The 12676-nt window shown below is 59.0% G+C and overlaps 1 protein-coding gene across 2 annotated transcripts in view; it reads right to left on the reverse strand.

Moving 5' to 3' along the window:
• Window positions 1-5651, reverse strand: part of AGL (amylo-alpha-1,6-glucosidase and 4-alpha-glucanotransferase) — a 162962-nt gene extending 157311 nt beyond the window's left edge. Inside the window, exon 1 of one of the 2 annotated variants that reach the window (XM_073643068.1) lies at window positions 5584-5651. The gene's annotated coding sequence lies outside the window, so the exon portion shown is untranslated. The remainder of the gene's footprint in view (window positions 1-5583) is intronic. The other variant, XM_073643070.1, reaches the window with a different exon arrangement.
• Window positions 5652-12676: the final 7025 nt, after the last annotated feature.

Consider the following 12676-nt stretch of genomic DNA (forward strand, 5'->3'; position numbering starts at 1 on the left):
CATTCTCTGTCAAGAACTGTGACTCTACTCAAGACCCCCCACATTCCACACTTATAGAAATATACGCGTCATTAACACCCAGAAATTTATGAAAAAGTTGCAATCATCATTGGCCCCAATCTCCTCCCTCTCATGTCCCGACTCTGCATTAAAGCATTATAACTAAATAATGCTATGCGCCCAGGATGAAGCTGCACCTCCTACACAAAGAACAATTCAGCATAGACGGCGACAACCCTGGCACACGCCTCAAACACGTCTTCTCTAGCGGTGTTCCAGGTGTGCTGAAAGGCTGTGGAGAAAATCTAATCTGCCCGAAGATTTCATCCATTATAAATTTATGCTGAAAACATACAACTCTGCCCTTTACCTCTCCAAACAAACCTACTTTAACAACCACATAATCTCACTTTCCAATAATCCTAAACAACTCTTTGACACGTTTCATTCTCTCCTCAATCAAACAGCACAGGCCCCGATCACCGACCTCAGCGCAGACGATCTGGCCAATTATTTCAAAGAAAAAATTGACCATATCCGAGAGGAAATTTTCTTCCAATCCCCAAACGTTATGCATGCTCTCCCCCGCCACATTGTATCTTGCTCACGTTCTGATTTCGAACCAGTCACGGAAGATGAAGTGATCAGGCTCCCTGCATCTTCTCGCCCTACCACCTCCAGCTGTCACCACTCACCTAACTAAAATTTTCAACCTCTCCCTCTCATCTGGTATCTTTCCCTCTTCTTTTAAACACGCCAGCATACATCCATTACTTAAAAAAACATCCCTTGACCAGAACTGCACGGCCAACTACAGACCTGTTTCCAATCTTCCCTTTATCTCTAAACTCCTGGAACGCCTGGTCCATTCCCGTCTAATCCGCTATCTCTCAGACAACTCTCTTCTTGACCCTTTACAATCTGGTTTCCGCTCTTTACATTCTACTGAAACTGCCCTCATTAAAGTCTCTAATGATCTACTAACAGCTAAATCTAATGGTCACTGCTCCCTGCTGATTCTCCTGGATCTCTCTGCAGCATTCGACACTGTGGATCACCAGCTCCTCCTCACTATGCTCCGCACTATTGGCCTCAAGGACACTGTTCTCTCCAGGTTCTCCTCCTATCTCTCTGACCGCTCCTTCTCTCTGTGTCTTTCGCCGGCTCCTCCTCCTCTCTCCTTCCCCTTACTGTAGGGGTTCCTCAAGGATCAGTCCTAGGCCCCCTTCTTTTCTCGTTATACACCGCTCCCATTGGACAAACAATCAGCAGATTCGGTTTCCAGTACCATCTCTATGCTGATGACACCCAATTATACACCTTTGCTCTGGACATCACCCCTGCATTACTACAAAAGACCAGTGATTGTCTTTCTGCTGTGTCTAACACTATGTCCTCCCTCTGTCTAAAACTGAATCTGTCAAAAACTGAATTACTTGTCTTTCCTCCCTCCACTAACCTACCTGTGCCCGATACTGCCATTTCCGTTTGTGGCTCAACCATTACTCCCCAGCAACAAGCCCGCTGTCTTGGGGTAATTTTTGACTCAGATCTTTCCTTCACTCCTCACATCAAATCACTCGCTCGTTCATGTCATCTACACCTCAAAAACATCTCAAGAATCAGGACTTTTCTCACCTTTAACTCGGCAAAAACTCTTACTGTTGCTCTTATTCATTCTCGTCTGGACTACTGCAAATTTCTACTTATCGGGCTCCCTCTTACTAAACTCTCCCCTCTCCAATCCATCCTTAACGCAGCAGCCAGGATCATATTCCTCGCCAACCGCTACACCGATGCTTCTTCCCTGTGCCAGTCATTGCATTGGTTACCCATCCAATATAGAGTTCAATTTAAACTTATCACGCTTACCCACAAAGCGCTCCATGCTTCAGTACCCCCCTACATCTCCTCCCTTGTCTCAGTCTACCACCCTACACGTGCCCTCCGTTCTGCCAGTGACTTAAAACTAAAATCCTCCATAATCCGAACTTCCCACTCCCGTCTCCAAGATTTCTCGCGTGCTGCGCCAATTCTTTGGAATGCACTACCCAGGACAGTTCAATTAATTCCCAATACCCACAGTTTCAAGCGGACCCTAAAAACCCATTTCTTTAGACTGGCACATCGCCTCCACACACTATCTGTACATCTCAGTTGTCCGTCCCAGTTTTCCCCCATATTAAAATCTTCTTCAATTTCAGGTTCATACCAACCATGCACATAATAGGCTCGGTCAGGACTGCACACATACTGGCAGGCGACCAGTCCATGTATTATTTATCCTATATAGTATATCAAGGCTGCATTATATGTACATTCTACCTTTTGTGTCTCCCCTATTTCCTCATAGACTGTAAGCTTGCGAGCAGGGCCCTCACTCCTTTCGATATGAGATATGTTTATTCTGTATTGTTTGTATAAGTCCCCCCTAAAATTTGTAAAGTGCTGCGGAATATGTTGGCGCTATAAAAATAAAAATTATTATTATTATTATTGCAGGACATGGGGAGGCTATGGGGGTCTATTGCAGGACATTGGGGAGGCTATAGGGGTCTATTGCAGGACATGGGGAGACTATGGGGGATTATTGCAGGACATGGGAAGGCTATAGGGGTCAATTGCAGGACATGGGAATGCTATAGGGGTCTATTGCAGGACATGGGGACGCTATAGGGGTCTATTGAAGGACATGGGGACACTATAGGGGTCTATTGCAGGACATAGGGAGGCTATAGGGGTCTATTGCAGGACATGTGGAGGCTATAAAGGTCTATGGCAGGACATGGGAAAGCTATAGGGGTCTATTGCAGAACATGGGGAGGCTATAGGGGTCTATTGCAGGACATGGGGAGACTATAGGGGTCTATTGCAGGACATGGGGAGGCTATAGGGGTCTATTGCAGGACATGGGGAGGCTATAGTGGTCTATTGCAGGACATGGGGAGGCTATAGAGGTCTATTGCAGGACATGGGGAGGATATAGAGGTCTATTGCAGGACATGGGGAGGATATAGAGGTCTATTGCAGGACATGGGGAGACTATGGGGTTCTATTGCAGGACATTGGGGAGGCTATAGGGGTCTATTGCAGGACATGAGAAGGCTATGGGGCTCTACTGCAGGACATGGGGAGACTATGGGGGACTATTGCAGGACATGGTGAGGCTATGGGGGTCTATTGCAAGACATGGGCAGGCTATAGGGGTCTGTTGCAGAACATGGGCAGGCTATGGGGGTCTGTTGCAGGACATGGGCAGGCTATGGGGGTCTGTTGCAGGCTATGGGAGTCTGTTGCAGGACATGGGGAGGCTATGGGGGTCTGTTGCAGAACATGGGGAGGCTTTGGGGGTCTGTTGCTAGAAATAGGGAGGCTTTGAGGGTCTGTTGTTGAACATGGGAAGGGTCTGGGGGTCTATTTCTGGACATGGGGAGGGTCCGGGGTCTGTTGCTGTACATGGGGAGGCTATGGGGGTCTATTGCAGGGCATAGGGAGGGTCTGGGGGTCTGTTGCAGGACATGGGGAGACTATGGGGGGGTCTGTTGCTGGACATAGGGAGGCTACTGGGGTGTCATGCTGGATGTGGGGAGGCTGTGTGGGGCTCTCATGCTGGAGGTGGGGAAGCTGTGTCGGGCTCTCATGCTGGATGTGGGGAGGTTATGGGGCTCATACGGTATATAGAATGGGTTGTATTCGGGTTCAAACGGTATATAGGGGGATGTCAGCATACTTACTTTTGCTCAATATTAAGTCATGCAATTAATATTAATATAATAATTATAATTAATATATTAATATGGAGCAGAACTAATTTCAGCCTATTGGTTCGACCCTCCACAACTGTCACAGCCTCTCATGTGGCCCCTCGGGAAAGTTAATTGCCCACCCCTGCTCTTGAGCATTGTGTATGTGAACACAAAGTGCATAACATTCAACTGCCTGAACATTCAAGCAGCTGACATGAAATCCTCCTCCTGTCATACTCCATATCCCTGTATATAAAGCTGCGTAGGGGCAGCCCACTCATAGTGGCAGCCCATGGTACACTATTGGACCTGTGAGCTGGGAGGGTCTGTGCCAAGTGGCACCTTCCCTCTGACATTTCCGCTGTGAATTCCGATTTTAAACAGTATCTGTATCTGACAGATGCATAGACCTAAAGACAACAGTGGAGCAGGGAGCTGTTAGCTCCTCTCCACCACTCAGCCTGTGTGTCTGAGATCTGAGACTCCCAGCAGTGGGAATTATGAGACTACATTGTGCCTGCTGCGTGGAGCCTCAGGCCATACACTGCACAGATCACAGCACACATAAGGGGAGCAGGGGGAGGCCAGTCTTTTTTTTAATATATTTTATTATACATTAATTATGGGGACCATTATATAATATTTGGGGGGTTATGAGGGCATCAAAATCTGTGGGGGGCTATCGGGGCATCATGCAATGTGTGGGGTGGCTGTGGGGGCATCTTGCTGCGCGAGGGGACTTTGAGGGCATCACCCTGGAGGATTGTGGGGTCATAATACTGGGTGGGGGACAGTGGGGACATCATATTGTGGTGTCGTCATACTGTATACATGGAGGGTACTATGGGGGCAAGTTGTGTGGGAGACTTCACAGTGAGGGCATGATCCTGCGTAGGGGAGCTATGGGGACATTATACTGTAGGGACATAATACTGTGGGGTGGGGGCTGTAGGGACATTATATTGCATGAGGGGGGCTTTGCGTGCATCATACCATGTGGGGACATTATACTGTGTAGGGGGCATCATACTGTGTGGTTGTCATACTGTGTGGGGGGTACTGTGGGATTTCACTGTGGTGGTATCATACTGTTTGGAAGCATCAAACTGTATGGGGACTATGAAAGGTGTATGGTAGTGGGTGAGAACACTAAGGGGCTTCAGTAGGGCACTATTTCTGTGTATGTGCTGCAATACATGTTCCTCTTCATGTGTTTAAAGGGATTGTCCATTACTGGGACGTTTCACTTCCATCCGGAGGAAGCGAGAGAGCAGATGTAAGCGATTTGTCCGATGGCGGGGAGGGTGACGCCAACACTCATTGGCCGCAGCGATCACACTGTCACGTGATCGCCAGGGGGAGACAGTGCCGGCACTGCTGGGATGATGCCAACACCAGAATGGAGCAAAAGTGTTATTATTTCAGACAGGGGAAACATAGGATTTGGGAAGTGAGTGACTCAGTAGTGGACAACCCCTTTAAAACTTGTGAGTCGTGCCCTTCAGTGACTGCGCCTATGTGTCCTGACCTAGCTATATACCTATATTTTGGGGGTAAGCCCACTCCGGGCTCTTGCTATGGGGCCCCATGCTCTAATGTACACTCTGTGTCACCTCCTCTGCATCCCCGTGTATAATGTCTCCTCCTGTTACTCTCTATGTAGAAGCCCAATAACTGCACCAGCCAGCAGGTTATATAGAGCCGGGAGGACCCCCAGTTCAGTGTACGCGGGGACAGACCCCCAGTGTAAGTCCCAGAAGTATAACAGCCGCCCCGGCATTGCGGGGTTAACCCTGCCGGCTCCGCGAGCTCATCTCCATATAGAAACACCTCTCACCTTCCTGTCACCTCAGCTCTTCCCAGAATGCTCCGTGTCTCTCTTTTGGATGACAATAAAGTTGATTCAAATTTTTTTTCTGTCAACTTTATTAAACCAAGGACAACGTACAATTTCCAGTATACACAGTCTAGTGTCTACAGTGGTCTCTGAATTAAGTTTTCTGCAGCCTCACACGTTATAGGCTGCTCTGCCCCGTGCCAACAGAGAGGCCGCTCTGCCCCGTGCAAACAGAGACCGCTCTGCCCCGTGCCAACAGAGAGACCGCTCTGCCCCGTGCAAACAGAGAGTCCGCTCTGCCCCGTGCTCACAGAGAGGCCGCTCTGCCCCGTGCCAACAGAGAGGCCGCTCTGCCCCGTGCCAACAGAGAGGCCGCTCTGCCCCGTGCCAACAGAGAGGCCGCTCTGCCCCGTGCCAACAGAGAGGCCGCTCTGCCCCGTGCTCACAGAGAGGCCGCTCTGCCCCGTGCCAACAGAGAGGCCGCTCTGCCCCGTGCTCACAGAGAGGCCGCTCTGCCCCGTGCTCACAGAGAGTCCGCTCTGCCCCGTGCAAACAGAGAGTCCGCTCTGCCCCGTGCTCACAGAGAGGCCGCTCTGCCCCGTGCCAACAGAGAGGCCGCTCTGCCCCGTGCTCACAGAGAGGCCGCTCTGCCCCGTGCCAACAGAGAGACCGCTCTGCCCCGTGCTCACAGAGAGGCCGCTCTGCCCCGTGCTCACAGAGAGGCCGCTCTGCCCCGTGCTCACAGAGAGACCGCTCTGCCCCGTGCTCACAGAGAGACCGCTCTGCCCCGTGCTCACAGAGAGACCGCTCTGCCCCGTGCTCACAGAGAGACCGCTCTGCCCCGTGCCAACAGAGAGGCCGCTCTGCCCCGTGCTCACAGAGAGACCGCTCTGCCCCGTGCTCACAGAGAGGCCGCTCTGCCCCGTGCTCACAAAGAGACCGCTCTGCCCCGTGCTCACAAAGAGACCGCTCTGCCCCGTGCTCACAGAGAGACCGCTCTGCCCCGTGCCAACAGAGAGGCCGCTCTGCCCCGTGCTCACAGAGAGGCCGCTCTGCCCCGTGCTCACAGAGAGGCCGCTCTGCCCCGTGCCAATAGAGAGGCCGCTCTGCCCCGTGCCAACAGAGAGGCCGCTCTGCCCCGTGCTCACAGAGAGACCGCTCTGCCCCGTGCTCACAGAGAGACCGCTCTGCCCCGTGCTCACAGAGAGACCGCTCTGCCCCGTGCCAACAGACAGACCGCTCTGCCCCGTGCTCACAGAGAGGCCGCTCTGCCCCGTGCTCACAGAGAGGCCGCTCTGCCCCGTGCTCACAGAGAGGCCGCTCTGCCCCGTGCTCACAGAGAGGCCGCTCTGCCCCGTGCCAACAGAGAGGCCGCTCTGCCCCGTGCTCACAGAGAGGCCGCTCTGCCCCGTGCTCACAGAGAGGCCGCTCTGCCCCGTGCTCACAGAGAGGCCGCTCTGCCCCGTGCTCACAGAGAGGCCGCTCTGCCCCGTGCTCACAGAGAGGCCGCTCTGCCCCGTGCTCACAGAGAGACCGCTCTGCTCCGTTATCACAGAGAGGCCGCTCTGCCCTGTGCCAACAGAGAGGCCGCTCTGCCCCGTGCTCACAGAGAGGCCGCTCTGCCCCGTGCTCACAGAGAGACCGCTCTGCCCCGTGCCAACAGAGAGGCCGCTCTGCCCCGTGCTCACAGAGAGGCCGCTCTGCACCGTGCTCACAGAGAGGCCGCTCTACCCCGTGCTCACAGAGAGGCCGCTCTGCCCCGTTCTCACAGGCCGCTCTGCCCCGTTCTCACAGAGAGGCCGCTCTGCCCCGTGCCAACAGAGAGGCCGCTCTGCCCCGTGCCAACAGAGAGGCCGCTCTGCCCCGTGCTCACAGAGAGTCCGCTCTGCCCCGTGCTCACAGAGAGGCCGCTCTGCCCCGTGCCAACAGAGAGGCCGCTCTGCCCCGTGCTCACAGAGAGGCCGCTCTGCCCCGTGCCAACAGAGAGACCGCTCTGCCCCGTGCTCACAGAGAGGCCGCTCTGCCCCGTGCTCACAGAGAGACCGCTCTGCCCCGTGCTCACAGAGAGACCGCTCTGCCCCGTGCTCACAGAGAGACCGCTCTGCCCCGTGCTCACAGAGAGACCGCTCTGCCCCGTGCCAACAGAGAGGCCGCTCTGCCCCGTGCTCACAGAGAGACCGCTCTGCCCCGTGCTCACAGAGAGGCCGCTCTGCCCCGTGCTCACAAAGAGACCGCTCTGCCCCGTGCTCACAGAGAGACCGCTCTGCCCCGTGCCAACAGAGAGGCCGCTCTGCCCCGTGCTCACAGAGAGGCCGCTCTGCCCCGTGCTCACAGAGAGGCCGCTCTGCCCCGTGCCAATAGAGAGGCCGCTCTGCCCCGTGCCAACAGAGAGGCCGCTCTGCCCCGTGCTCACAGAGAGACCGCTCTGCCCCGTGCTCACAGAGAGACCGCTCTGCCCCGTGCTCACAGAGAGACCGCTCTGCCCCGTGCCAACAGACAGACCGCTCTGCCCCGTGCTCACAGAGAGGCCGCTCTGCCCCGTGCTCACAGAGAGGCCGCTCTGCCCCGTGCTCACAGAGAGGCCGCTCTGCCCCGTGCTCACAGAGAGGCCGCTCTGCCCCGTGCCAACAGAGAGGCCGCTCTGCCCCGTGCCAACAGAGAGGCCGCTCTGCCCCGTGCCAACAGAGAGGCCGCTCTGCCCCGTGCTCACAGAGAGGCCGCTCTGCCCCGTGCTCACAGAGAGGCCGCTCTGCCCCGTGCTCACAGAGAGGCCGCTCTGCCCCGTGCTCACAGAGAGGCCGCTCTGCCCCGTGCTCACAGAGAGGCCGCTCTGCCCCGTGCTCACAGAGAGACCGCTCTGCTCCGTTATCACAGAGAGGCCGCTCTGCCCTGTGCCAACAGAGAGGCCGCTCTGCCCCGTGCTCACAGAGAGGCCGCTCTGCCCCGTGCTCACAGAGAGACCGCTCTGCCCCGTGCTCACAGAGAGACCGCTCTGTCCCGTGCCAACAGAGAGGCCGCTCTGCCCCGTGCTCACAGAGAGGCCGCTCTGCCCCGTGCTCACAGAGAGGCCGCTCTGCCCCGTGCTCACAGAGAGGCCGCTCTGCCCCGTGCCAACAGAGAGGCCGCTCTGCCCCGTGCCAACAGAGAGGCCGCTCTGCCCCGTGCCAACAAGAGAGGCCGCTCTGCCCCGTGCTCACAGAGAGGCCGCTCTGCCCCGTGCCAACAGAGAGGCCGCTCTGCCCCGTGCCAACAGAGAGGCCGCTCTGCCCCGTGCAAACAGAGACCGCTCTGCCCCGTGCAAACAGAGAGGCCGCTCTGCCCCGTGCAAACAGAGACCGCTCTGCCCCGTGCCAACAGAGAGGCTGCTCTGCCCCGTGCCAACAGAGAGGCGGCTCTGCCCCGTGCAAACAGAGACCGCTCTGCCCCGTGCAAACAGAGAGGCGGCTCTGCCCCGTGCAAACAGAGACCGCTCTGCCCCGTGCAAACAGAGAGGCCGCTCTGCCCCGTGCAAACAGAGAGGCCGCTCTGCCCCGTGCCAACAGAGAGGCCGCTCTGCCCCGTGCTCACAGAGAGACCGCTCTGCCCCGTGCAAACAGAGAGGCCGCTCTGCCCCGTGCAAACAGAGACCGCTCTGCCCCGTGCCAACAGAGAGGCCGCTCTGCCCCGTGCCAACAGAGAGGCCGCTCTGCCCCGTGTTCACAGAGAGACCGCTCTACCCCGTGCCAACAGAGAGGCCGCTCTGCCCCGTGCCAACAGAGAGGCCGCTCTGCCCCGTGCAAACAGAGACCGCTCTGCCCCGTGCAAACAGAGAGGCCGCTCTGCCCCGTGCAAACAGAGACCGCTCTGCCCCGTGCAAACAGAGACCGCTCTGCCCCGTGCAAACTGAGAGGCCGCTCTGCCCCGTGCAAACAGAGAGGCCGCTCTGCCCCGTGCAAACAGAGAGGCCGCTCTGCCCCGTGCAAACAGAGAGGCCGCTCTGCCCCGTGCCAACAGAGAGGCCGCTCTTCCCCGTGTTCACATAGAGACCGCTCTGCCCCGTGCCAACAGAGAGGCCGCTCTGCCCCGTGCCAACAGAGAGGCCGCTCTGCCCCGTGCTCACAGAGAGGCCGCTCTGCCCCGTGCTCACAGAGAGGCCGCTCTGCCCCGTGCCAACAGAGAGGCCGCTCTGCCCCGTGCCAACAGAGAGGCCGCTCTGCCCCGTGCTCACAGAGAGGCCGCTCTGCCCCGTGCTCACAGAGAGGCCGCTCTGCCCCGTGCTCACAGAGAGGCCGCTCTGCCCCGTGCCAACAGAGAGGCCGCTCTGCCCCGTGCCAACAGAGAGGCCGCTCTGCCCCGTGCTCACAGAGAGGCCGCTCTGCCCCGTGCTCACAGAGAGGCCGCTCTGCCCCGTGCCAACAGAGAGGCCGCTCTGCACCGTGCTCACAGAGAGACCGCTCTGCTCCGTTATCACAGAGAGGCCGCTCTGCCCCGTGCCAACAGAGAGGCCGCTCTGCCCCGTGCTCACAGAGAGGCCGCTCTGCCCCGTGCCAACAGAGAGAACGCTCTGCCCCGTACTCACAGAGAGGCCGCTCTGCCCCGTGCCAACAGAGAGGCCGCTCTGCCCCGTGCCAACAGAGAGGCCGCTCTGCCCCGTGCCAACAGAGAGGCCGCTCTGCCCCGTGCCAACAGAGAGGCCGCTCTGCCCCGTGCTCACAGAGAGACCGCTCTGCCCCGTGCTCACAGAGAGACCGCTCTGCCCCGTGCTCACAGAGAGACCGCTCTGCCCCGTGCCAACAGAGAGGCCGCTCTGCCCCGTGCTCACAGAGAGGCCGCTCTGCCCCGTGCCAACAGAGAGGCCGCTCTGCCCCGTGCCAACAGAGAGGCCGCTCTGCCCCGTGCCAACAGAGAGGCCGCTGTGCCCCGTTCTCACAGAAAGGCAGCTCTGCCCCGTGCCAACAGAGAGGCCGCTCTGCCCCGTGCCAACAGAGAGGCTGCTCTGCCCCGTGCCAACAGAGAGGCCGCTCTGCCCCGTGCCAACAGAGAGGCCGCTCTGCCCCGTGCCAACAGAGAGGCCGCTCTGCCCCGTGCTCACAGAGAGACCGCTCTGCCCCGTGCTCACAGAGAGACCGCTCTGCCCCGTGCTCACAGAGAGACCGCTCTGCCCCGTGCTCACAGAGAGACTGCTCTGCCCCGTGCCAACAGAGAGGCCGCTCTGCCCCGTGCTCACAGAGAGGCCGCTCTGCCCCGTTCTCACAGAGAGGCCGCTCTGCCCCGTTCTCACAGAGAGGCCGCTCTGCCCCGTTCTCACAGAGAGGCCGCTCCGCCCCGTTCTCACAGAGAGGCCGCTCTGCCCCGTGCCAACAGAGAGGCCGCTCTGCCCCGCGCTCACAGAGAGGCTGCTCTGCCCCGTGCTCACAGAGAGGCCGCTCTGCCCCGTGCTCACAGAGAGGCCGCTCTGCCCCGTGCCAACAGAGAGGCCGCTCTGCATCGTGCTCACAGAGAGGCCGCTCTGCACCGTGCTCACAGAGAGGCCGCTCTGCCCCGTGCTCACAGAGAGGCCGCTCTGCCCCGTTCTCACAGAGAGGCCGCTCTGCCCCGTGCTCACAGAGAGGCCGCTCTGCCCCGTGCTCACAGAGAGGCCGTTCTGCCCCGTGCTCACAGAGAGGCCGTTCTGCCCCGTGCTCACAGATAGGCCGCTCTGCCCCGTGTCAACAGAGAGGCCGCTCTGCCCCGTGCCAACAGAGAGGCCGCTCTGCCCCGTGCCAACAGAGAGGCCGCTCTGCCCCGTGCCAACAGAGAGGCCGCTCTGCCCCGTGCTCACAGAGAGACCGCTCTGCCCCGTGCTCACAGAGAGACCGCTCTGCCCCGTGCTCACAGAGAGACCGCTCTGCCCCGTGCTCACAGAGAGACCGCTCTGCCCCGTGCTCACAGAGAGACCGCTCTGCCCCGTGCCAACAGAGAGGCCGCTCTGCCCCGTGCACACAGAGAGACCGCTCTGCCCCGTGCTCACAGAGAGACCGCTCTGCCCCGTGCTCACAGAGAGACCGCTCTGCCCCGTGCTCACAGAGAGACCGCTCTGCCCCGTGCCAACAGAGAGGCCGCTCTGCCCCGTGCTCACAGAGAGGCCGCTCTGCCCCGTGCTCACAGAGAGGCCGCTCTGCTCCGTGCTCACAGAGAGGCCGCTCTGCTCCGTGCTCACAGAGAGACCGCTCTGCCCCGTGCTCACAGAGAGACCGCTCTGCCCCGTGCTCACAGAGAGACCGCTCTGCCCCGTTCTCACAGAGAGGCCGCTCTGCCCCGTTCTCACAGAGAGGCCGCTCTGCCCCGTGCCAACAGAGAGGCCGCTCTGCCCCGTGCCAACAGAGAGGCCGCTCTGCCCCGTGCTCACAGAGAGGCCGCTCTGCCCCGTGCTCACAGAGAGGCCGCTCTGCCCCGTGCTCACAGAGAGGCCGCTCTGCCCCGTGCTCACAGAGAGGCCGCTCTGCCCCGTGCTCACAGAGAGGCCGCTCTGCCCCGTGCCAACAGAGAGGTCGCTCTGCACAGTGCCAACAGAGAGGTCGCTCTGCACCGTGCTCACAGAGAGGCCGCTCTGCACCGTGCTCACAGAGAGGCCGCTCTGCCCCGTGCTCACAGAGAGGCCGCTCTGCCCCGTTCTCACAGAGAGGCCGCTCTGCCCCGTGCTCACAGAGAGGCCGCTCTGCCCCGTGCTCACAGAGAGGCCGCTCTGCCCCGTGCTCACAGAGAGGCCGCTCTGCCCCGTGCTCACAGAGAGGCCGTTCTGCCCCGTGCTCACAGAGAGGCCGTTCTGCCCCGTGCTCACAGAGAGGCCGCTCTGCCCCGTGCCAACAGAGAGGCCGCTCTGCCCCGTGCTCACAGAGAGACCGCTCTGCCCCGTGCTCACAGAGAGACCGCTCTGCCCCGTGCTCACAGAGAGACCGCTCTGCCCCGTGCTCACAGAGAGACCGCTCTGCCCCGTGCCAACAGAGAGACCGCTCTGCCCCGTGCCAACAGAGAGGCCGCTCTGCCCCGTGCTCACAGAGAGACCGCTCTGCCCCGTGCTCACAGAGAGACCGCTCTGCCCCGTGCTCACAGAGAGACCGCTCTGCCCCGTGCT

The sequence above is a fragment of the Phyllobates terribilis genome, unplaced genomic scaffold, assembly GCF_046119375.1.
Source record: "Phyllobates terribilis strain yellow unplaced genomic scaffold, ASM4611937v1 Scaffold_8__6_contigs__length_399053987, whole genome shotgun sequence".
NCBI lineage: Eukaryota > Metazoa > Chordata > Amphibia > Anura > Dendrobatidae > Phyllobates > Phyllobates terribilis.